Source organism: Ammodytes marinus, assembly GCF_949987685.1.
Source record: "Ammodytes marinus genome assembly, chromosome: 5".
NCBI classification, from domain to species: domain Eukaryota; kingdom Metazoa; phylum Chordata; class Actinopteri; order Uranoscopiformes; family Ammodytidae; genus Ammodytes; species Ammodytes marinus.
In genome coordinates, this window is record NC_137234.1 from 9,815,875 (window position 1) to 9,840,376 (window position 24,502).

A 24,502-nucleotide genomic window follows, 5' to 3' on the forward strand; every position below is an offset into this window, starting at 1 on the left:
CTAGTATCATCAAAAATGTATGTATATATTTAATGGACTGAAGTAGCCATAAAAAAACAGGGTCTGGTATGTAAATATCATATAGTTTAAAAGAAAAGGGCTGAAACAAGCAGGCACAATAAAAATGTAACTGCCAGACAGTGAGAAATTAACAGATTTGTCTAACCAATCATGCCAAAGTAATCAAAGATGCACATAACATTTCCAACGGACAGATATGGCCGAAAATGGGTAAATGATCAGTCATGCCTAGTGATCGTCTGTTGTCTTGTTGTAGAGGATTTCTACTAGGGGTGGGAAAAATTATCGATTCTCCGATGCATCTCGAACGATTCCTAATCGATTCAGGTAAATTAATAATCGGAATAAAAAAAAAATTAAAAATAAACTTTTTTTTTTTTTTTTTCGTAAATACTAGTACTTCCTGCGCCACTGCACATGCACACCACACATGTGCGAGTTTTTTAAAAAAGTGGCGACAAAAGGGCTGAGAGCAGCAAACCCATATGACCAGCACCTGCTTTATTTCTGTTTACGTTTTTGTATGAGAGCTGAATTCCAAGCCAAACTTTTTGCACAATGTGTTCAAATGTCATAGAACATAATAGAATAGAAATCCTATAGAAACATGATTTACAAGATTAGAAAGAAAATAAAACTGAATCGGTTAACTTTTTACATACATCCATATTGTGTTGAAATGCAAGCTGCATTGATTATGATGATATTGGTGACAAGAAAAGCTTTTTCTCTAATACAATATACTTTATCCACCCTTCTGTCCATATTCCATTACTATCGTAGTAGTTGCTTGATTGTCTTTAATGATCATCACAAAAGTAGGAAGTGATTAGCAAACTCTGAGTAGCAAACTCAGATGTGTATATAAATATATTTTAGAAAATCACCCATGGGTATACATAAAAAAATGTTTGCTTCGAGATGCATTGAGAATCGATTTTGAATCGAATCGTTGACCTCGGAATCGGAATCGAATCGCATCGTGAGGTGCCAAGAGATTCCCACCCCTAATTTCTACTGCAGGGGAAAGAAGGAGAGCAGTAAATATGACTGATGTTCACTGAAGCTGAGGTTAACTGAGGATGATTCTTCCTCCAGAGGAGGGAAGGATCCAGAGGCAATGTCAACAAACAAACTGCCACTGGAGAGCCAATGACAATGCTCATTTTTCATTACAGTCAGCTTATCCTTCAGGAATGAATCTCCTACAGGGGTACTACTACTATTAGTCTCTCATCATTTATCCACCCTTCTGTCCATATTCCATTACTATCGTAGTAGTTGCTTAACCTTTTTTTTTTTTTGCTTTCTTTTTTTTCTTTTAACAAATGTAGCTTACTCAGGAGCTGGCCTGTGGCCACTTGTCAGCAGGTGTGAATCTGGCAGGGAAAACCTGAGAGGCAAAAGTGAACATAAAGAATGCTCTCTCTCTCTCTCTCTCTCTTACCTCAGCGACTACTGTGATATTAAAGTAGGTGGTATCTAAAGAGGAGGAAAGGAAATGCTCAGCGGCTAACAGTACAGAACAAACTGTACAGTGAGGCTGGAACATGGAACTGTGTTACCATGGAAGTGTTGAAAAAAGGATCTCATTCCATTCATCGTATTAATTTTTTCTGTCTGTATATTTTCTGACATCTGAAAAAAGGGTTGAAGTCCTTAAAGGCTTAAGGACTTCCACTTGTTCTGACTAAATGCAGTACAAACATTTTAGACAGCACTACTCCAATACAACATAATACTATCAGGAGAAATCTTCACTTAATGCAAAATCCAAGAGAGTCCACCGTTATTTAACTAAAAGCTTTACTGGCATTATAATGCTGTATCCTTTTCTGTCATTTACCATAATGTTACACGTATGGAAGATTGAAATAACTCAAATGTGCAATAGTAAAGCATAACCAAGTAACATATCTGCTGTTAAATAATGTTCTTAGTTGCAGTCAAGCAATTAATGCCTTTTCCTGCAAAAAAAAAAGAAAAAGAGAAACTGTGCAGTGAGCTAAGTGTCAATAGCCTGGGCCTTGGAAAGCGCTCTCCTCTCCAGGTGGAGAGTTGAGCCAAGGTTGAGCTCGACTAAAACCTAACAGGTTAGAACACATGGTCTCTTTTTAATGGTTTTGTGCAGCTGCAGAGAAAACAGATTCCATTTGGCAATGGCCAAACTGAAAGAAAATTCCCAATGGCACATTTACATAGACTTTGAGCAAAAAACAGCCGTCCACTACGATGTTTTTCTCCGTGAGCTGCTTGACAGGAAATAAAGGAAATAGCAGGACAAGTAAAACTAGAACTGCAAGCAGTTGTGAACGGGGGCCAAGCCTCCCACGCGACTCGGGATCGGGCGTCGTCGTCCGCGTCCGCGTCGCCGGCCCCTCGCTTCACGGAATCCGGGGAAGTAAAGATTTTGAATGTGGGATGTTCGGTGTGGAAGTTATAGCCCCAAACGCGTTTTCTTTGATTTTTGTGGTTTTGGCGCCCCCTATGGATTACATTCGCAAAACTACGTTAGACGGAAAGATGCAGCTCAATGTACCAAACAAGTGGATGTCAAGTTTTTGAATGTGCGATGTTCGGTTGGGGAGTTATAGCAAAATCAAATTGTCAACCTCTCCATTGTAAAGACACTTTTTTGAATTTTCCCGCCAAAACACTTCGAAACAGGAAGTAAAAGTGAAAAAATAATTTGTTTAATAAGTCCGGCATACATAGGAATTTCTTGGCCATATTTTTTTTATAGACTCAGGTATGCCCCATGGTAGTCTCCCTTGAGTTTCAAGAAAATCCCTTTATTTATTTTTTTCAAGGGATTTTCGCAAATCTTTAAAGCGCTACCGTTTGGTCTTCCGATGGTCGTAGAAGAATTATTTGACCAACTTTTGCTCGTGGGAGTCGGTAGAGCATAATGCTTTTGGTTTGGTCCATATCGGGCGAAAACTGTAGGAGGAGTATGTTTTGGTGACTGACACAGTTTTTGCGATGTAGCGAAAAATGTATATATACGCAAATGGGCGTGGCCTATCTCAAAAGATGCAGCTGACTTGTGGGCATCTGTGGATATAGAGTTTTTGACTGTCGGACTTTCGGTGTGGAAGTTATAGCCCCAAACGTGTTTTTCTGCTGTTGGAGCGCCACCTAGTGGCCGGGATGTCTAAATTTTTTGTCTGCGTACGTACCATGGACCTGGATAAGCCATGCAAGTGGCATGTCCCAACCCTTTACGGTTTGGGCTGCAGCACCACTTTTACGCATGGAAGAATAAGAATAAAGAATAAAGAATAAAGAATAATCCCAGCAAAAACAATAGGGTTCCCTGCCCCGCAGGGCTTGGGAACCGCGTTGCTCTGCAAAACGCGGTCCCAGCCCTTCTCGGGCTTGGCCCCCTAATAAAAAAATGAAACTCTACGCTCTGCGGCAGGACTTGGATTCCTATGAACTCTGGGGATATATTCAGTCAGAATAACATGTTAATACATGCGTATACAGTGCAGTTATACCATATGTATGAAGTTGACCCCCAGTGTCATTAGTCAGAAGACCACCCTCTGAAAAACTTCTAACAAAGTTAACCTTTCCCAAAGTTGCTGGCACCTATTTCCCCAGGAACGTAGCGCATACAGTACACTAGGTAAGTCGAGCCGAAGGCTAGCCAACCCCAGTCAGTCAAGGTTGGAGGCAGGGTCTCTCCCTCAGCGAGCGAGCGGTGCAGCTGTGCTACTGACAGATTGGTGCAGGGCAGCGTGCAGCCGGCCTCTCCAGCCCCCTGGCACATCAAAGCTGCCGGCCCCATAGCTAGCCCCCCTGTAGCTCCCCGCTCGGCCACTTCAAAAGACCTTTGGGCGCATCGCAGATTCCCATCAAAGGGCCTGGACGCAGCACTCACCCACGCAAGCAAGCCAGCCAAGGAGATATGATTAAAAGCACATTATTGGGGGTGGGGGGGGTTTCTAGCAGGAACGGACTAGAGGAAAAAGGAAGAGGGGATATTTTTTTTTTTTTACCTTTCTCACATATTCTCACTCTCCCTCATCATCTCTTTTCCATTTTGTACTTTCTGTATATTTTTGTTGAGGACTTCCCTCGGAAAGTAGATGATTCATCTCCCCATGGCGTTATCCTTCTAATAAACTACTGTCATAATTCAGCTCTTGCCTTTTTCCATAAGATGATCAGAATTGACGCGGTTGCTGCCCACTCTTTCTCCATAATCTCTTTCTCTTCCAAAAAATGCCCTACTCTGTTTCTCCTTTCTCTCCCCCTCTCTCTATCCTCTCCTACCCTTCAAAAGGTCACGTCTCAGGTCATTTAATATAAGCCACTGGCTACACAGCCAATTCACACCTGAAATTGCCCGTCAGTAGCAGCGAGTGGCCCCTGAATGGTGGCATTGTTGTCCCTGTTGGGGGGCTCAGACAACAGCACACCAGCCCGCAGCCCACAATGGGAGCCTTAAGGCCGGGAATAATTTGACTAAACGCGCAGGATTTGCAAGTGCGGATTATCACCGTTCAGCCCACGCAACCAACCATCCATCCAGCCAATCAACCCCCCACCAATCCCAGCAGTTAAGAGCACGCATTGTTTTTGAGCGAGAGACTGCAACAACCACCACGTCAGCAGCCACACCATAGCCGCTCATTATTTTACTCTGGTACAGTGGCAACAATTAACCACCAGCTGCTGGAGAGCACACTTCCATGCACAAATGCAACATCCGCGATCGGGTTTTCAGACTGGATTTATTTTAACAAGACCCTTTGTGTCATAACACGGCTATTTTTTGCGGTATGGGCACAGTACACGTGACGGCGTCAATACGCTTCTCTTTAGCCATCCAAGACATGGATCTCAATTTCCATTCATTTCATGCCTTGCCCCCATGTCTTCTTCATGCAATATTCATATTGCATATTGTTGTTGTTTAAAAAAAGTCTGCTGGCTGGCAAGGCTGGTGCTGCTCATGATAGCTCTGCTTGCATTATGCTGGCCTCATTAGAGTGGATGTCCAAAATGTCAGAAGAATGTTTTATGGACTGTTGAGAAATCACTCTCCAGCACAAGTCACCCAGTGTTCTGCCATGTGAGGGAGGGAGGGAGAGGAGAAGATAAGGGGTTTATATTCTTAAAGGGTGGGGTGGATGGAGCAGAGGGGGGCTAGCCTGCCTTTAGAAGAGCTTAGGGCCCAGTGTGGCGAATTAAATAGAATGCCCAGACAGAATTAGTTCCAAGGCAGACTGGGTCCCATTCTATGAAACTCAACAATTAGACGGATTAAACGTAATAACTCAGCCCGCACTGCCGCAGCTGCATTATGGTTACCACGGCACCCAGGGGGTTATTGTGTGTGTGTGTGTGTGTGTGTGTGTGTGTGTGTGTGTGTGTGTGTGTGTGTGTGTGTGTGTGTGTGTGTGTGTGTGTGTGTGTGTGTGTGTGTGTGTGTGTGTGTGTGTGTGTGTGTGTGTGTGTGTGTGTGTGTGTGTGTGTGTGTGTGTGTGTTGTGTGTGTGTCTATGTGTGTGTGTGCCATAGGGGAAGTTACGCTCATATATATAAAGTGACAACTTGGAGAGATAATGTGTTAAACTCTGGGAAAAGAGAGGTAAACACAGTCCAAAACATTTGGAGATCGCGCATTTCGTTTCCACAAATGCAGCCAGTTGACATGCTGTTGCGATTTTGGTTGTGTTTTACGATTGGACAGGGGGTAGGGAGAGGGGGGACTGCACGTGTCAAGGCTAAGCATATTGATATTTCTCCCTGCAAAAACTGCCATCCCCAAAGCTGAAGTATGACAGTGCGAAGGGTCCAGATGTTTCCGAAACAAAGATGATGATAATGATGATGAGGATAATGGTGTGACATCTTGAGAAAGTCCAGACCGTCCACAGACAGTTCTTAGTATTCTCTCCTGGAATGGCCCATGGTGAGTGGAAGGAAAAGCTGTCAGATCACACTCGGCCTCTCCAAACATCACACATGGTGCAGCTGAAGTCCCTGTTGCCGTGACTGACATGTTGGCTGATTAACTTACTGACTGCCTGCTTTGCTGGCTGACTGCATTTTTGGACTGACTTACTGACTGCAGCCCCCCCCAGCTCCCCCCCATCATCCACCTGTGTGTAAAAGGCCCTTTGTCAACGAGGCCTAATTTGATCTGACGCACCCTACACATGTGGAACAGCTCAGCAGCTCCACACACTTCTCGTCATTACACAAGCGTGTGTGTGTGTGTGTGTGTGTGTGTGTGTGTGTGTGTGTGTGTGTGTGTGTGTGTGTGTGTGTGTGTGTGTGTGTGTGTGTGTGTGTGTTTGTGTGTGTGTGTGTGTGTGTGTCAGGAGGAGAAGAGACAACGCAGAGGGGGAGTTTGAGAGGAAAACATTTGCCGAGGAGAGAAGTGAAGCAAAGCGAAGTGCAAAAAGCTTCGGTTCACCTCACACAAACTCTGGCCTTCACCACTTCTTCATTCTCTCACAGATCTAACACTCACATGGATACAGCAACCCTAACTCACAACATACACACTCGCATACAAACAGAAATCTCAACCAAGTTAAAAGGAAAATTCTGGTTCGTAAGGATTCATTTTGCGATTTTATTTGCGTGGTGTGAATGTGAAAGCATGCAGGATCACTACAGCACAGTGAATTCAGACAATCAGACAGAATGTAAACGAGGAAAGAGTTTAACCACTTATTTTAAAAAGGTAAATAGTGAAAGTAAGTTTAGCCAGAATATCTGAAATACTAAAATAAGCACGCTAAGTCAAAGCTGAACCTGAAAGTTGGTTGGTTGACATGTTTACAACATACACGTCATTTCATTTATTGCTTTTCCTTCACTTCCAAATACATTTGGCAATATTATGTTTGTAGCATGTCTGATCATGTGACTGCTTATGGTTCTTGTCCCACCTCTATTGCAGCAATGTCGGCAAAATTCCCAGAACCTTGTGAACATGAAGAGTAAAATTTTAACTTATTTTACTGTAAGAAAGGATGGCCAAAACTATGCTAAGAAACCCGGAAATGTATTACAAAGGTTACTATTTTCTCTGTATGATTTCAGCAAGTGGTGTGCAGATGCAACAACTTCACTCTGGGATGTACAAATTTAAAAAAATAAGAGTACAATAAGTGTGATTTTAACTTTACACAAAGATTCCTACCTGGACTAACAGAGTGATGGATCAAAACATTAAAAACACTCAAAGAAAGCCCCACTGCCTTCAACAGCATAGCCTGAGCCTCCTTCATATACATTGCAATCTATATAGTACCTCAACGGCAACAACCCTATGAACTCTTTGCACTCGTTGTATGCCCAGTCAGTGTCAGGACCCACCCCAAATTTAGGTGAAACAGAGCAGAGCCAGCAGAGAAGAAAAAAAACAGCAGCAGCAAGGACAAGGCCTGTAGTGTAACAGAGCTAGTCCAGATCGGTATGAAACCCGATCAACAGACAGAACTGTTGCTCAAAGAGACTGGGAGGGATCACGGAATATGTCAGTTTTTCACAGACAGGTAAGTGTATCTGAACTGTAGCAATGAACACACACACACACACACACACACGGATGGATTTTAGTAGCACGTATGCAGCAAGTTGTAAGAGACACAGGGCGGAGAAAGATTGGGCTGCATAATGGATATGAACGCTATTTGATAAGAGATGGCTGATATACTGAATATACTGAAATACTGTATAGATGTTTCACATAACTTAAAAAAAATATTGGTTATTTCCATTTCATCCTCCACTTAACTAATCCCCTTCACTCGTGACACTAATACAGTTGTTTTAGGTGTTGCTGACGGGGGAAAAAAACACATAATTTTACATGATCCAGAATTAGCGGTGGGGTGTTTCTCTTTCCTCTCTCCCTCTCTCTAAGTGCCTCTCTCCCTCTGTCTCTCTATCCCCCTCTCGCCCTCCCACAGGTCAACCCAACTCTGGCCCTCTCTTGTGTATTTAAAGTAATTGCTCATGGCAGTCGAGGTGTCTGCATAAGGGCCTGTCATAAGCGATCCGCTGCTATGAGTAGGGGCCTTGTGCATGAACCTAATCCAGTCAGTGGAGCCAAATGGACAGAGGGGGTTAAGGAGTTGTTCAACAGCAAAAGAAAGAAGGTTGTGTCGGGCTCTTTATCCTCTCAAAGTTACAGGAAAATGTAAAAAAAAAAAAAAAATCTTAAAAAGGGTGGATTTGAAAAAACAAGCATTCTCCAGAATCGCTAAATGTACTTTTAATCCAAGTAATTTACATATTGTGCTTATTATGATTATCTCTCTATGGCTATCAATCCTTTATTTTTTAACAAGATTTAAAAAAACACTAGAAATTTAGCTGTTTTCATTGTTGGCTCCTCGTTTTAGTCACGAGACACTCCCTTGACAAATATACTGTGAATTCAAAAGCAACACCGTTTATTTTCTGGTTCCAATTCCTATTGTTCCTCATTGGACTTTTTGTCTAATCATCCGATGTTGTGCTTTTATTTCCTCTTTTTTCTTTTTTTTGCTTAAGAGAACAGGTCTCTGTATTTGCTTTCGCACTGTGAGGGCTGTTTGCCGAAGGCCTTCGACACACACTGAAATTCCTCACCCACTTACCCCACCACCACGCCAAGCTCTGTAGCATGTTCAGTGGCTGACAGACAGACAGACAGACAGACAGAGACAGACAGACAGACAGACAGACAGACAGACAGACAGACAGACAGACAGACAGACAGACAGGAACTAAGGGGCCACAACCAAAGGTGGACCCTCTCTGGGGCATGGCGACTCTGGTCAGACACAGCAATAAGCAGTGGAGCCCTGGCCCCTCCAGCCAGACTTGAGAGGAGACGACTTAAGGACCTAAGTGTTTGGGAAACAGGCCCATCAATGTCAAACCCTTTTATTGCTTTGGCTTCCTATTGCTTTTCCCTGCTTGGGGGTTAGTAAGAACCTACTCCCGGCGAAAGGCAGCGGGATGGGTTCATCTTTCATCAGTCATAACCTCGGCAATTAAGTCAGCACACATGACGAATGACCCAAGATTAAAATAAAAACGGGGTAAAAGGGGTCATGGGTTGTTTTAAGTGGCTTGTGACAGAGTGAGGCCGTGTTGTTTTGATGCAGACACACTCTCACTGTAAAATTCAAATCCTTCCTTCTTGAATTTCTTTTTTTAATCACAATGTCCAACTTGACACTAAGATAAATAAATTGTAGAAATATATAGAAGAAGATTTGTGTACAGCATGTAATTCAGGGTTAGAGGTGCTGGCAACTGCAAGGTAAACAAGTAATCAGAAAAAAAGTCATTACAAGTGCTTGTGTAATGTAAACCGCTCACTAAACCCACAACAATGTATTCAAGGATCCTTTAGTATTACTATGCCAATGCCTTTTTTCTGTTTACTGAAAATCACAAATACAACAATCTTAAAGAAATAAATGGTTCGATTTACGTTATGCACGGCATTAATCTAAACTGAATAAATAACATTTCACTGCTTTCATTATACAAAACCCTGAATGAAAACTATTTGCAGATTTCATGGAACAAATCGATGATCATAAGTGATTGTTTCATAAACAATTTTCTTGGAAACACAAAAAGAATAACAACAACATGCCTCTTTTTTCGATGCAAAAAAATACTCTGAGTCCAGTAACAAATGAGGAATTGATTTAGAATTCAGAGCACACACATGCAAATGGCTCAACAGTGATGGAAACTCCAGGCTCATAAAGACATATTTACTAATAAAATTTAGGCAAATAACAATGTCTGCCTTCTTTTCCAAACAACATTTTTACAGAGCTACCGAGAAAAAACATGGCGAAAGACGTGAAACTGAGAAAATGGGGAATTGTTGGTCTGAACCCAAAACTAATAGTTTGTCCTCAGCATTCTGCCCAAATTGCTTCGGTGTTTATATTCAAGATGTGCCCTTTAACTACAGTACAGTGTGCCTGACCATGTGGTGCACAGTAATGTTTCTATCTATCCCAACTATCCGGCTTCCTGTCTGTCTGTCTATTTATCTAGACATGATGACGCACACACATCCATGCAGTTACACACCCACTTATAGTCAAGTCTGTGTCTGCAGTGTTACGGATAAAGCACCCAGGATGAAGCAAAGTAGACGGGTGCTGCCGGCTTTGGCACTTGACAAACAGCTTGTTCCTAACTCCTGACAACCCTGTGAGATCAACCCGTGGTTACAGCAGCATGCACACACACACACAGACTGCGCTCCTCTCGCCCTCCTTTTTCCTCTCCTAGTCTCAAACATGAGTTGAATGCGTTCCAAACATTTTGCCTTGGCCTGCCCCCCCCCCCCCCCCCGCCCTCCAACCCCTTCCACTCCAAACCTGGAGTTTGTCCACAAATGACAGAAGTACCTTAAGTCAGGGGATGTCGAACTCTTTACTTCATTACAATAATTGCCCGAAGCTGCAAGGTTATTCTAGTTCACAGACCAGAATTTGAGTGTAACTTTTTTTTTTTTTAAACATGTCTGACAAATGGTTTCTGTGGAGTGACAGATTGATTGCAGTGCATGCAGTCCACTGTGGGGCCATTTGCACTAAGCGAAATATCTTCAATGGAAAGTACCTAGACTAACTTCTTATTTTACTCTAAGCCAAGGCTGATGATAAGCAGGTTAGATGTTCGAGAGAGAAAATAATGTCTAAAATCTTATATTTCATTTGTCATGTTATTTAAGCACATTGCTTAACGTGTGTAGCTTGAGATAAAGAGTTATGTGTAAATAATTCACCCATAATGACTTTCCTCATGGTTGCTCAACACTCTTTAATACACTGCCGTTGCTCTCTTCTTAGAAAACTGCTTCTGCGTCCAATAACACTGTTCCCCTCGTAGAAAGGGAGGCTGTCTATTGAGTTTGTTATCTGATGGGAGGCAAGGAGACTTTGCACGTGTGTGTGTGTGTGAGTATGTGTGTGTGTGTGTGTGTGTGTGTGTGTGTGTGTGTGTGTGTGTGTGTGTGTGTGTGTGTGTGTGTGTGTGTGTGTGTGTGTGTGTGTGTGTGTGTAACAACGTAGGGGGTGCTGCCTGCTTGTCGCGGAGTCTGTCCTGAACCCACAGAGCCAAACTGCCTCAGGAAGAATCTGTGCCCCTGTGTACTACAATATCCTGTTTGGACTCAAGCTGCTCTCCCCACTCACACACACACACACACACACATCACACTAAAGACCCCAGCCAAAAATATAAGGCTTTGTTTTAGTTGTTTTTCTGCACACACTTCTGCAGCATTGCTCTGATCAGATCAAGTGAGGATAGTGTGTGTGTGTGAGCCTGGTAGTGCACGCACGCGCGCGCACACACACACACACACACACACACACACACACACACACACACACACACACACACACACACACACACACACAAAATGGAAAATAATAGGTCAGAATATCATTGAGCTGCATCCAGCCATCCAGTTATCCATTCATATAACTATGTGTGTATCCATCTAGCCAGTACATGTATCATTCTGAATACAATAACAGCAAGAGAGGAGAGGACCGAGTGTGTGGACGGAGTAGCTCTGCTTCCCGTAAGCAGCCGATAAAAATTACAAAAAAAAAAAAAAAAAAAGGGCGGCTGGCCCAGAGGCAGATACCTCACTTCCCAACAGAGTGCAGTGCATTTCCTGAAACTGACAACTGCTAGGACTTGGCCAGGCCAAACATGAAAGAGACAGACAGAGAGAGAGAGGAAAGAGAACAGAGAGAGGATAGAGAACAGAGAGAGAGAGAGAGAGAGAGAGAGAGAGAGAGAGAGAGAGAGAGAGAAGGTGACTTGACCTGCAGTACAGTTGGGAAAAACCTTGTAAACAGCGGAGTGACACTCCAAATGGAGCTTACAAATTCAGAGAGCACACATGTTAAACACACACACCACAATTGTTAGCTTTTGATCAGTGCTTTGCCCCAGCCGAGATAGCTCCATATTCAGAGATAAAAGTGCCTGCTCACAAACTTTATCTAAAAAACCAAACTGTTATCGACTGTTTTGGAACATCGCAGCTATTGTTCACAGCTAGACCAAAGGCAGAAAGGCACACACACACACACACACACACACACACACACACACACACACAAACCTGAACACTGTCGAACCACAAAAAGAAAAACATAGCTTTTGATGGAGACGGGAATGTGTGGTTCTGTCATATATTTTCATGCAACTTGACTTGTACTTTTCTCTCATTTTTTTCCCTGCTCCTGAACGGAAAAGTGGGATAAAAAAGCTAATGCGTTTCGGTAGAGAGGAGAGGTTGATCGGGGTAGCAGCGGTGATGGTGTGGTGGTGGTGTTGATGGTCTTGGGTAATGGGGGCACACCCGACTTGCACTGCACACACCAAAAGTCATGAAAACTCCCCGGACAAGGACATTTCCACATGAGCTCAACCCTACACTTACCATCTCTCTCTCTCTCTCTCTCTCTCTCTCTCTCTCTCTCTCTCTCTCTCTCTCTCTCTCTCTCTCTCTCTCTCTCTCTCTCTCTCTCTCTCTCTCTCTCTCTCTCTCTCTCTCTCTCTCTCTCTCTCTCTCTCTCTCTAGAGATGTGAATGGAGTGATGTTGCTACAGCACAGCCTGCTGGTCACAGAGGGGAATGTATTTTCTCGTTAAAACTCGGCTCCCCTCCTCCACACAATGCAGGACTGCTGACGTTTGGCTTTTTTTTTACTCTGCTGTGTTATTTCAGCATTTCAGGCCAACAGAACCATTAACCAAACAGGCATGAACAAAAACATCTGTTTATGACAATGTTAAACCTCATGTGAGCGTTTTAGTCTGGTTAGTTCTAGGATACTGAATAAGAGAAATCACAAACACACTCGGTGTGATTAAGGGTGTTGCTAAGACCAAAACTCTCTTTGAAATACTCTTAGCCTACCTGCAGTTTTGTGTGGAAGTGATTTTAGATGAACTATATTTTCTCAGATCAATTATTTGTTTCGCTTACAGGTATAAGGGCCACTTTTTTGCCCTTGGTGATGTTTTCTGAGAATATGATTATTTTGTGACTAGAAGAGCATTTAAAAAAATTCTACAGTTAAAGGAGACACAGGCTGTAACAAATATAGAGACAGTAAGGCAGACCGGTAAGGTGACCGCACTGAAGCATGATTTTACCAAGCGTTTAGGGAAAATATGTGACAATAGATAATAATAAAAATCCCAGAAAAGTGTAAGATGTCATAATAATCATTACCTAAAGTGTATGGCATTCATTTATAAAGTATGTGGGGTATGTTTGTATTGCTGCATTACTTTTGATATGCAATTGGCATTTGTAAAAAAAAATTCCTGGCTAAATATATCCAAATGTAGATTAAAATGATATAATCATTTTCTCTGTTGAGTTTGTGAAGAATGAATCAGACTGCTCTACAGTTTGTTCCACCCCCACCCCTCTGACTCAGTTTGTAACATTAACTGTAGATGTACCACCCATATACAGCCTATGGTACCACCCTGTCCTGCTCTGCCCTGAGAAAACACCAGCGTGTGACATATATACAGGATTTTCTATGAGCTGACATTGGAACATTATTATCACCAGTTTCCACTAAAATATCTCAGATGAGATTACATGACCTCATTTAATGTCTTCTTTTTCACACACATACTTTTGAAGGCTGCATTGTTAGTCTGTATTTCTTTACAGTTTTTCGATTTGAGGTTTAAGATTCTTTTTAGAATTAAAATTTGATTATTAAGTTAGTTTTATATAATTGGAGTATGCCTTCCACCCTTTCTTCATGGTACAGCCAGCAGAGGCTTTCAGAGGCCAGTCAAGTTTATTCTCACACACTCACACACACACACACACACACACTGAACACATGTGTACCAACATGCAAACACTATTTCAAAGCACTCTGATTCATATCTCAAATTGTTTCTCTTTTGTTAAAAAAGATAAAAACAAAAAATCATATCTAATGTCATTTTATGCATTTTTACTTCTTGCCACGGCCTCAAACTGGTCTTAGATCCACAGAACTTCCCTCCCAATTTTCTCAGACGGGCTCAGAAAAGAAAAGGATAAAACTAGAGCCATAAAATTACAGTAGTGAGCTGGAAAAGACTTTACAGCACATATACACTTCTAGTACAAAGAGGCCGGCCTTTCAACACTAAAAGAGACTTATTTAGAGGGTTATTAGTCCCTGCCAGGGCCCCTGGGGGGTCTTTCATTATCAACTGGACTCTGTATGGCTCCTATTAACAGCAGTGGAAAATATACACAGGGGCGGGGGGGTTGTAGGTAGAAGCGTGTGTGTGTGTGTGTGTGTGTGTGTGTGTGTGTTTGAGGAGTGGAGGTGACAGACGACGCAAGGCCAAGGCTTACCTGTCCCCCTCCCTCCCCCCAATGATTTAAAGCTTTTCTTTCACTCCACTGCTTTCAAACATCTGGCTCCAGAGGTATTTATGGTCACGACTGATAACCCGGGGACTAAACTTCTTTATCACCAACTGTAACATACAATATAGAGCAACAAGAAAAGTACTTTTCTGTACTCGCCTTAAACCTCCACATCTTTTTTCTTCGTACTGCCAAGATGACACATTTCAGATACATTTTCAAAACCACATTTTAGTCAGAAATCTAACCACAGAGAAACACTCTTGGGGTGGTTCTCTAAGAAGCAAAAGAGTGCACCAAATTCCAGTGTACTGTCTGTCTGTCTGTGGTTGAGTCGACTATAAAACCCGCGCAAAGTCAACGTTTGTAGCATCCCTTTGTTTTTCTCAGTGGTGGGAGATAAATAAATGTTGTGAGAGGATGAGAACTCATTTGAAAACATAGAAACTGGCTTTCAAAGAAGTCACAATCAAATCATCTCTACTTCCAGGTACTAGGAGGAAGTTCACGGTACCAACATGAGCACATTCTCAAAAAAGTATTGCAGTAGTAGGTAGCCCTTTCAGTGTCATGTGGATTATCAGTGGGCAGAGTAGTAGCTACAATTACCCATCAACTACATGTAGTTACTGATTAAACAGCCTCGTATGCAACCACATACACACAGAACTAATGTTCCTGTCTACAGCACGCAAGAGAAAATATTCAAGACCTTCGTAAAGTAAACTTTAAACTTTTTCATACCTTCTGAGGCTTTCTTTTTTTGGGGGGGGGGGATCAATGTTCAGGAATTTTGAAAACTGCGGATACCCTGAAATTCCTCTACGGTAAGCCTAAAATAGAACCGCAGCAAATTATTCATAGTGTAGAGAGCTTTCCTTAAAGAATAGTTTTCTTTTACACTTCCAAAATTGGGTTTTGAATGCCTATTTTATAGCAATTGTAGCTGACAAAATCCCTTTATGTCAATGCTATATAAATAACCCGTCTATCTCTATATCTAAACTAAAGGAAAGGGGTATTTAGGAGCAATCACACCTCGTAAGAAAATACGCCCAAACTATACCACTTCATGATGTGATCGGAGGCTGTATGCTTGATACGATGCCAGGCGACCCATTTTAGGTAGTTCAACCTCCACTGACCCGCACCTAGCCTTAGTTTAAACACACACACACACACACACACACACACACACACACACACACACACACACACACACACACACACACACACACACACACACACACACACACACACACACACACACACACACACACACACACACACACACACACACACACACACACACACACACACACACACACACACACACACACACACACACACACACACACACACGCACACACACGCACGCACACAGGTGTTTCTACAGTCAGATTGGGTAGGCACTTAAAGAGGTTGGTAAGTGGCCTCACTTTCAAACGCATTTACGCATGGGGACACAACATGGACACATTAACATACATTGGCAACATACTATAAGTTCCCCTGTGGTCAAAGCATGGGGCATAAAGTGTTGTAGCTCTCCTTAAGTCAATCTCCTCTCCAACAGGTAAACGCCCCGGCTAGTAGTAGTAGTATATCCCTGCTTCTGCGTGTAAGAGGGGAGAAACCACTGGGCCCCACGGACGAGCTCCATCAACAGGCCCTCTATTCATATCCAGGGCCCGGAACACTGGGCTCTCTGATGGAGCTTCGGCACCTGGCTTGCGGATGGACGCAACATCAGAGGCTGGGTGTCGGCAGCACTGGTCGCCACACCTGAATAAACCCACCCCCCTAGACCCACATCAAATGGCACGGCTGCCCTATTTGAAAACCCAGAGAGCACCAGAGAGTTAAGAAAAAAAAGAGAGTGGGGTGGATGGCTATAGGATTGGCTGTACAAACAGGCCACTCAGGTACTGCTGCTGCAGACTACTGTTTTCATTCAACGGGAGTGAAGAAGAAACCGAGCCCTGCGTAGGAGGAGGAGGACGTGGAGAGAAACACACACACACACCAAAGGACGATAGAGTGTATTTATACAGGTGCCTCTAATATTGGACCAGGGCGGGAGACACACCTCGAAAAGAGACAGGGAAGCATCTATAGCAAGTCTGGGATTCCTCCAGGTGACGACTGGGTTGGGCCTTAGTTTGACTCCTCTACAGTCTAGGACTAGAATTACTTTAAAGTCTGTCGTCCAATCTAAATAAACATGCTAATCATGGTCGGTATATGCTTTAAACTTAAAGGTTGAGTTGGTGATTCTGGGGAATGCTTGTTGTCAAAACAAAGGGGGCCCACCATAGGTAGTGGAGTAGCGCAGTGGGGAGAGGTACAGGATTCAGGTAGAGTTATTATCTAATATTGACAAATTTATTTTGACAAAAAGCATTCTCCAGAATCACCTTTAAGATGTGTACGAAAATGTGTGCAACAAGTGAGAACACACCGCTTATAAATGTAAGCACAATCACATTTCATCCTCTTACTGGCATACATTAACAGCAAAAACTACAACTATTACTAATACTGCTTCCACTAGAAGATTCACTAGATCAGAAAAATCACAAAATCCTTTTCACAAATGACTTGAGTATTGCGTGATCGGGTAAACCGCATTGGATTAGCACACACGAAACCATTGACTTGCTGCTGTTTTTCTCTCCGTATTTGTTTAAAAATCATACATTTATAATAAGTTGTTACTTATGATTAATAACTCCCATGAATAAAAATATAATTGATTTCTGCATGGATTTTGACCCCAAAAAGAAAAGTCTTGAGAACACCGTCTGCTGGCTCCCTCCTCATCTGTAATTGCGATTTAGATTTTAGATGACTTACTTCCTGTTCAGTAAATGAAGGTAATTTTGCAATAATTAATGAAGAGGAAAAACATTACCAGCAGTTTGTGGGGAAATAAATATCCCCAAGGTATCTTATTTTACTTCCATTAACGGGGTCCTAATTATTTAATTTTGCATAATTACGTTGGTTCATTAGTTTTAATTTGTGTATTTAACCTCAATGTTCTAGAGTGGGAACCCATTAAGATAAACATTATTAAATGAAAACATTTAAAATAGCTGAACAAAAGGGCTGCGTGGAACGATTTAATAATGAAGGCAACTAACTGAAAGAGTGATTGTCATTAGTATTGTAATATTGTGAGGGTGTAATTGTTAACAGCACTCAGGTCTAATCAAAACAAACACTTTTCTTGCCCTTAAAACAAAATACAGAGCAGCTATGACGTCACCGAACTGCACCGTGACTCATGTTTTGAAAACAGCAATTTCCTGAGTTCATTTTCCTTTTTCCATTATCTTTTGTTTTCTTTTTTTTTGTGGTGGTGGTGAAGAGACACTGATGCCAAAGACAAAGTAGCAGCAAAGCACAGGGGGAAAAGCTAGTTTTGCAGATTTTCAAACACACCCCAGAGGCCACCACACATACATAAACATAAACCATACACATGCAACAACATACAGTACACTGCTGCTGTGGACACAAAACTTTTCCACTGACTTTATTTTTTATTGGTCTCTCAGGCAACGTTAGTGTGACTCATGCGACGCGAGCGGACAGTCACGCTGTTTGAGCATATTAACAGGAAGGCTCTCCATATTGTTAGAGTGAATATACATTGAGCTTTAGTTGGGAGTAGGCCTATATATCACATGGTTTGAAAAAGAGAACCTTACTACAGTCAAATCAGCATACATGTCTAAATTGCCAAGGCTGTCTTGTCTGAACTTGGGACTTTAGAGAAAAGAAAGGGTAAACAACAACACATCTACAGTGTCATATAACAACATATATTATGAAATATCAGTATAAACTCTTGGTTTTTAAATCCTGGGTAGCTACTCATGCTGATTTTGGATTGAACCCTGATCCACCACACCACACCACACCACACCAGGATACTAACTAAACCAGCATGCCGTGACACACTCTCTTCCATTAACCTCTGTGTAAAGTGGTCTGGTCAGATATAAGTGGACCGCATAGAGCCAAAATGGCGTCAAGATCATTTTTCAACCACTGCACACAGAGCAGTCAATAATCCCGGATTCGGCAGTTAGAGAAATGTCGGTTAGGGAGTATCTTTATATTTGGCCTGGACAGTTTATTTGTGCAGTAGTTGCACGCTGAGTCGCTGGATTTTATCAACCTGTGGTAAGAGGCCATAAAGCCAGCTATTGTCCCAGTCACTGATGCTCCTTTGCCATAAAAACCCTCCCAGGTCCACCAAAAGCACTGAGGGGGGGGGGAGTACACATTCTCACCTCTTTTAACAGCAGCACGAGGGGCCGTCATTAATGCAGGAGATGGCCAGTGTGAAACCCGGCTTAATGCACTCTTTAATTAAGTACTTTATGGAAAGGCCTTTTATTGCCCTGGGTGTGTTGTACATGTCATAAAAGATGGCCTGCTGATTCTCTTTTTTGGCTCCGTGGTAGGAGAATATGCTCCAGTGGCCATTGAGCTCTCTCTTTGTGGAGGAACAGTGAAATCTTAAAGCCTGGATAATCTGTTCTCTGAAGTATACAGTGTGTGATTTAGATCAGTGTTTCCCTCATCCAAACAAAAACGTGTTTTACGAGTAATATTATATGTATGTACATTTTTTGCACATGAACACAACTATATCATATATCTCTTTTTAAATAATCTATATAACATTCACAAATTATATTCTCCATCTTGTGCATGCACCAGTCAACTCGTGCCAGAAAATGTATCACTTTCACCAGCGAATGACATACTCCATACATACTAACCCTAGCACTAAAACCTCCCCATCATTCCTTAGTCTGCTCCGACAGAATCTTTTCTAAACCAAGCTTTGAGGTGACGACCAACTATTTGACCTGCAGTTACATTTGTAAAACCTATTTCATTAAATTCTTCCCGAGCAACGCTTTAGTCCTGAATGACTTACATCAAGTTCACGGGAAATACTTACATTTTATGAGGTGTAAGTTTGTTAATAACACGGTTACCGCTGCAGTTTGGGAGGGGCAAACCCCATCGTATATATAAAACGGGTAAAAGTAGATGGTAAAGCTGAATTGCACAGTAGCACAGGACAGCATGGCCCTCCCTGCAAAACTGGAACAAGAAGGACTTGTCTTTGGCTGCATTGCTGGTTACTATTTAGGCTTCCAAGTATAACTGTTCATAAAAGAGTCTAACAGTGGATGACTTTCACATGAATTTCGAAAAACAACCTGCATGCTTATGTATTTTATGCCTTGGGCTACTGACTTTTCTATGTGTAGGTTAATTTTGTTTTGTTTGTTTGTTTTTTAGTGATCATATTGTAACATCTGGCCAGGGACTGCAGATACAAACTAGCTTTTTTGGCTAAACCTGGCATATAGAAATGTTTATTAAGATGCTGTGTCCCTGTCAAATAAAAATGGTTCTTTAAGATAAAGATAAAGTTACATACTGCCAGCTGAACTTAATCATTTATACTCATTTGTATTTTATAAAAAGTGAGAGCCATCAAACCAATTCGAATACGAACAAATGAGTAAAGGTAGTGTGGAGGTCAGCGTCCACATAAAAAAGCCCAGAGTCTGTAATGAGATTAACTACTGAATCCCTCCATGCACACAACTCTGCTGTCCAGAGAATATGAATCAGTGTGTGGCTGTTTTACTGCACCAAGACAACTTTTTTTTCTGTCTTTTTTTTCATGCTCTAGAAATTGGCAGAAAGTCAAGAAACTGGGGCACAATTTGTTCTTTTCTTTCTTACGTATTTTTTTTCTCCACTATCTTTTCATAAAGCAGCAGCACCCGGGCAGCTTTTCTTGCCGCGGGGCAGGAGACCAGGGATCTCACCCCATCCGTTTGTCCATGCGCATTTGTGTGTGTGTGTGTGTGTGTGTGTGTGTGTGTGTGTGTGTGTGTGTGTGTATGTGTGTGTGTGTGATGTGCATGTGTCCAAAGTTGGGGCCCCTTGCCTATAGTCTAGTTTGTCATTGCAATACTTGGCAGTAAAGCCAAACACTATTAAAGAGGATTTATTGGATATTTTCACATTAGATTCACTGCTGAATCTTGCATAAATCCCCATAAAAAAAATAACTTCTGAGTCAGCACATGTTTTAAAAGGCATGGAGCTGAGGAGAAGAGGGGCATTCTGCTGCTGCTGGGGGGGGGGGAACTTATATCACACAAACATTTGTCAAAGTGACAATACCCACCGTTTAAAAATGACTCCTGTGACGGAAACAATGAAGGCATTTTTAGATTTTCTTTCCTCTCGACTGAACACCATATGTTTGAAACACCCCTTCCATGAGAGTACAGTGTAAAAGACAAGCACGCAGAGGCCGCACAGACAAAAAGTCAATTTGTTCAGAGCCGGGCACAAAAGACGCCAGTTGCTGAGCAGAGAGAGGCCCCCTACTTGAAGAGGACAGGTCATGATGCATGTGTCTCTGCCTGCAATCCCTCCCGTGGCGCTGCAGTGGCTTTTCATTGTTTATCCCCGGCTAGCTTATAAGAAGGGGAACTAATTAAAGAGCTGCCCGCAGGTGGCCTATGCAAGCTCTTACAGGTCTGAGGCAGTCTATAGAAGGAGGAGGAGAAAGTTGCTAGATCCCGGCAGGTCAAAAGATTACAAAAACTACTGATCCGGTGCAGCTTGAGAAAATAATCAGGATTTTTTTAAATTATGTTTTAAATCTTTTTCATATCATTTGGAGAGATGGTGCAGTTATACAGAGAACAGAAGGGAGAGAAGGGTATTACAGCAGAGGGGAAGGGAAAGAGTGCGGGAGTATGAGAGAGAGAGAGAGAGAGAGAGATGGAGAGAGAGAGAGAGAGAGAGAGAGAGAGAGAGAGAGAGAGATAGGACACAATCACCGCAATCAGCTAAACAAGGCCTTCCTCTGTTTGGGGGCCTTAGACGTGTACTTGGAAACATTTACTCATTCTCCAAGAGGGTAAATGTCAATCTGCTTCGGGTTGGATTTAGGCTCAGCAGCCCGGCTGGTGGTTTGTTATGATTCCATTCAACAGTTAAACAGTAAATCTCAGAAATGTACATTCTCAAAGTGTACGGCCATAAGCACACACACACACACACACACACACACACACACACACACACACACACACACACACACACACACACACACACACACACACACACACACACACACACACACACACAGTGTCGTATCAAACAGCATCGTAACATAATCAAGCATCAATTACACAGGGCCAAGTAAACAAATAGTGAAGGAGGGGTTTACAGGAAAACAGGGAAGAATCATTTTGACAGTTGTGAATCAAGTGTATGGGATTTTTTTAGTTTTTTTTCTATTTGAGATCATTCAGAAAAATCCAATAAATCACTGTAAGCTGATTTTAAACATACAAACAAACAAAGCAATAATACAGATATATCTTCTCACAGGGGAAAAGTATACTTGTGTGTGTTTGTGTACAGTAGGTGTGTGTGTTTGTGTATGTTTTGGGTTCAGAGGACCGTAAGACATGATTGCGTGCGGACACTGCCCTGCACCACTTCCTCTTCAGAAGCCTGGGGACGTCACAACCAGCTGTATTGATGCCTCTCGCACGTGAAGTCACAAGCACACTCTCACTCTCACACACACACACACACACACACACACACACACACACACACACACACACACACACACACACACACACACACACACACACACACACACACACACACACACACACACACACACACACACACACACACACACACACACACACACACACACACACACACACACACACACTGGGGGTAGTCTTTGTAGTTTCCACAAAGCCAAGCACACAGCGAATAGTTGTGTGTCACAGAGAAATAAAAGTCATAGATGCTCAATAAATCAGAGATGTAGAATAAAGGCTGTTTGAACTATAGGACCAAACTAAACGGAGGAAAGCGCAAACTTTTGTTAAATTTACATAAAGGCTGGATGGTGTTGAGAAACACAAATTTCAACAGGTTTTTTAACAGAAAACTGATACAGTGTGTGTGAAACTCTGAACAGTACGTGTGCATATGAGAGGCCTCAGGCAGTATGGGTGGATGCGGTAGCTGTCTGCAGTAATCCAGATAAGCAGTCCAAATGACAGCGCTGTCCTTGGTAGCGTGACACCAGGGGCAAAACAAACCAGCTGTTATGGGAAAGTGCCCGGCATGGCCCAAATATCGGGCTTGGCTCTTATACTACAGCCGAGTTTACGGGCACAGCAGCCCTGCAATGGATATTATGAATAGATATGAATAGACACTGTCTGTCCCTGCAGCTGGAAGAGACGCTCTGACACACTCAGGCATTAATATTACCCAGTGGTCCCACGCCCACGCGCACATATGAAAATGGTCACACACACACACACACATACACAAAAAGGTAATTAAAATAACATGTACAAACTGGTACACGTGTACAGGCCATGAGATGACACATGATGAATTTTCCTTGACATATTACCATGAAAGCCGTTTTGAAAGAGGGATGTCATTATTAAAAATGTCCAGATGATTTCTACATCTGTTCAAGGGACATTAGTTGTCAATTAACTGGAATGTCAAGAGCAAATAGGCCCCTAAAACAACAGGCCATGGGATGTTTTATGACCTACTGTACCAGCATGCCTGCCTGCAATACTGTAAAAGAGTATAGCGCCATCTTCTGTTAGGATTAGCGCTAAATGAATGATCGTTTCTTTGCATATTCTTTGAAAACAAGCTCACACGTCAACATTTGTCATAGATAATTCAGTAAAGCTTTGGTTTTGCATGAATGCCAATTTGACGGTAAAATGCATGATTGGTGGTGTGGCAACGCAACCCATCACCTTCAATAATCAAATGAAAAAAAGGCATCAAATCCCAGTAAAAGTAATCTTCCGTAATAAAAGATGTGTCACTATCATTTTGGATACCAATAAAGTTTAGACACCTCATGTGTGAGGACTGAGGACAAATGTCTGTCTATGGAGGGAAGTTTAAAGCGTGAACCAGACACACTTAGACACAATTTTTTTTTGTAACATTGGGTTCTATTTAAAAATAATTTATTAGAAACCGTTATCACAGTTATATTTCAGGAGTGGCGCATATATCAAATTTTAAAATTAAAATTGGAGTTCTGGTTGTTGTTAATTATGATTTCTATGGTACTGTATGTCAAAGTTGACATTTTCCCTGGTCTCTTTCTGCCCAGCAGATAAGATCAGGGTGGATGGGAGGGTTGAGAAAACCAAGAGAAGAAAGAGAATAGGCTAATGATAGAGCCGATACGTGGCTGTGTGGAGAAAGAGTACTTGACCAATGCAACCAACAGGCAGGTCAGAAGACTGCACTCTACTCTATTTCACTATTAAAGTTTGTTTCGTAATAGTTTTTACTTGTATTTAAAGATTGGTTGATCCCCTCTGAGTATTCTAAACAAATACTGGTAAGTGGGGAAACCCGCATAATTTGTCCAACCTTTATGGCCTCTGTGTGCCTCTAAAGAAAAGGTTCACTAAACTTGTTGTGTTGCAAGAGGGTCCAGAGAGGAGAATGTAGAATGAATGAACAAAGCCAAAAGGCCAGAGATGGAGGAGAGCCAGCAGTGGTGACTGAATGTGCAGGTCTGTTTTCACACAAAATAATTTTAGGTAGCTCTCTGTATATTTGTTTTATACTGTGGAATAAACCACTATGTAGATGAAACATCAAATCACACTCAGTCCATTTGAAAAACCTATAAACAGTACTGAAATACAAAATGGAGTATGAGTATGATTGGTCAGAAAATTGAACCACCCAAAGGAAATAAATGACTGTAACTAAAAGTCTATCACCAAAAACAACACAGCCATCAGTGGGAAACCCAAGCAATCCAGTTCAACAAATCCCTGTAGAGCTGTCACCTGAGGCATTAAAGGTTTCTGAAGCTCACTGTGGTAGATGTACTCTATGGACTAACTACAGTATATGTATAAAAGGCAACAATACAGTATACACATCATTACAGCTCTGTGTGGCATATAAGCTTT

The 24,502-nt window shown here is 42.1% G+C and overlaps 1 protein-coding gene across 1 annotated transcript in view; it reads right to left on the reverse strand.

Moving 5' to 3' along the window:
- The window catches only part of kcnq1.2 (potassium voltage-gated channel, KQT-like subfamily, member 1.2), a gene marked incomplete at both ends in the record, with an annotated part of 153,254 nt that overhangs the window by 98,619 nt on the left and 30,133 nt on the right, over nucleotides 1–24,502 (reverse strand). The gene's annotated exons all lie outside the window — the stretch shown is intronic.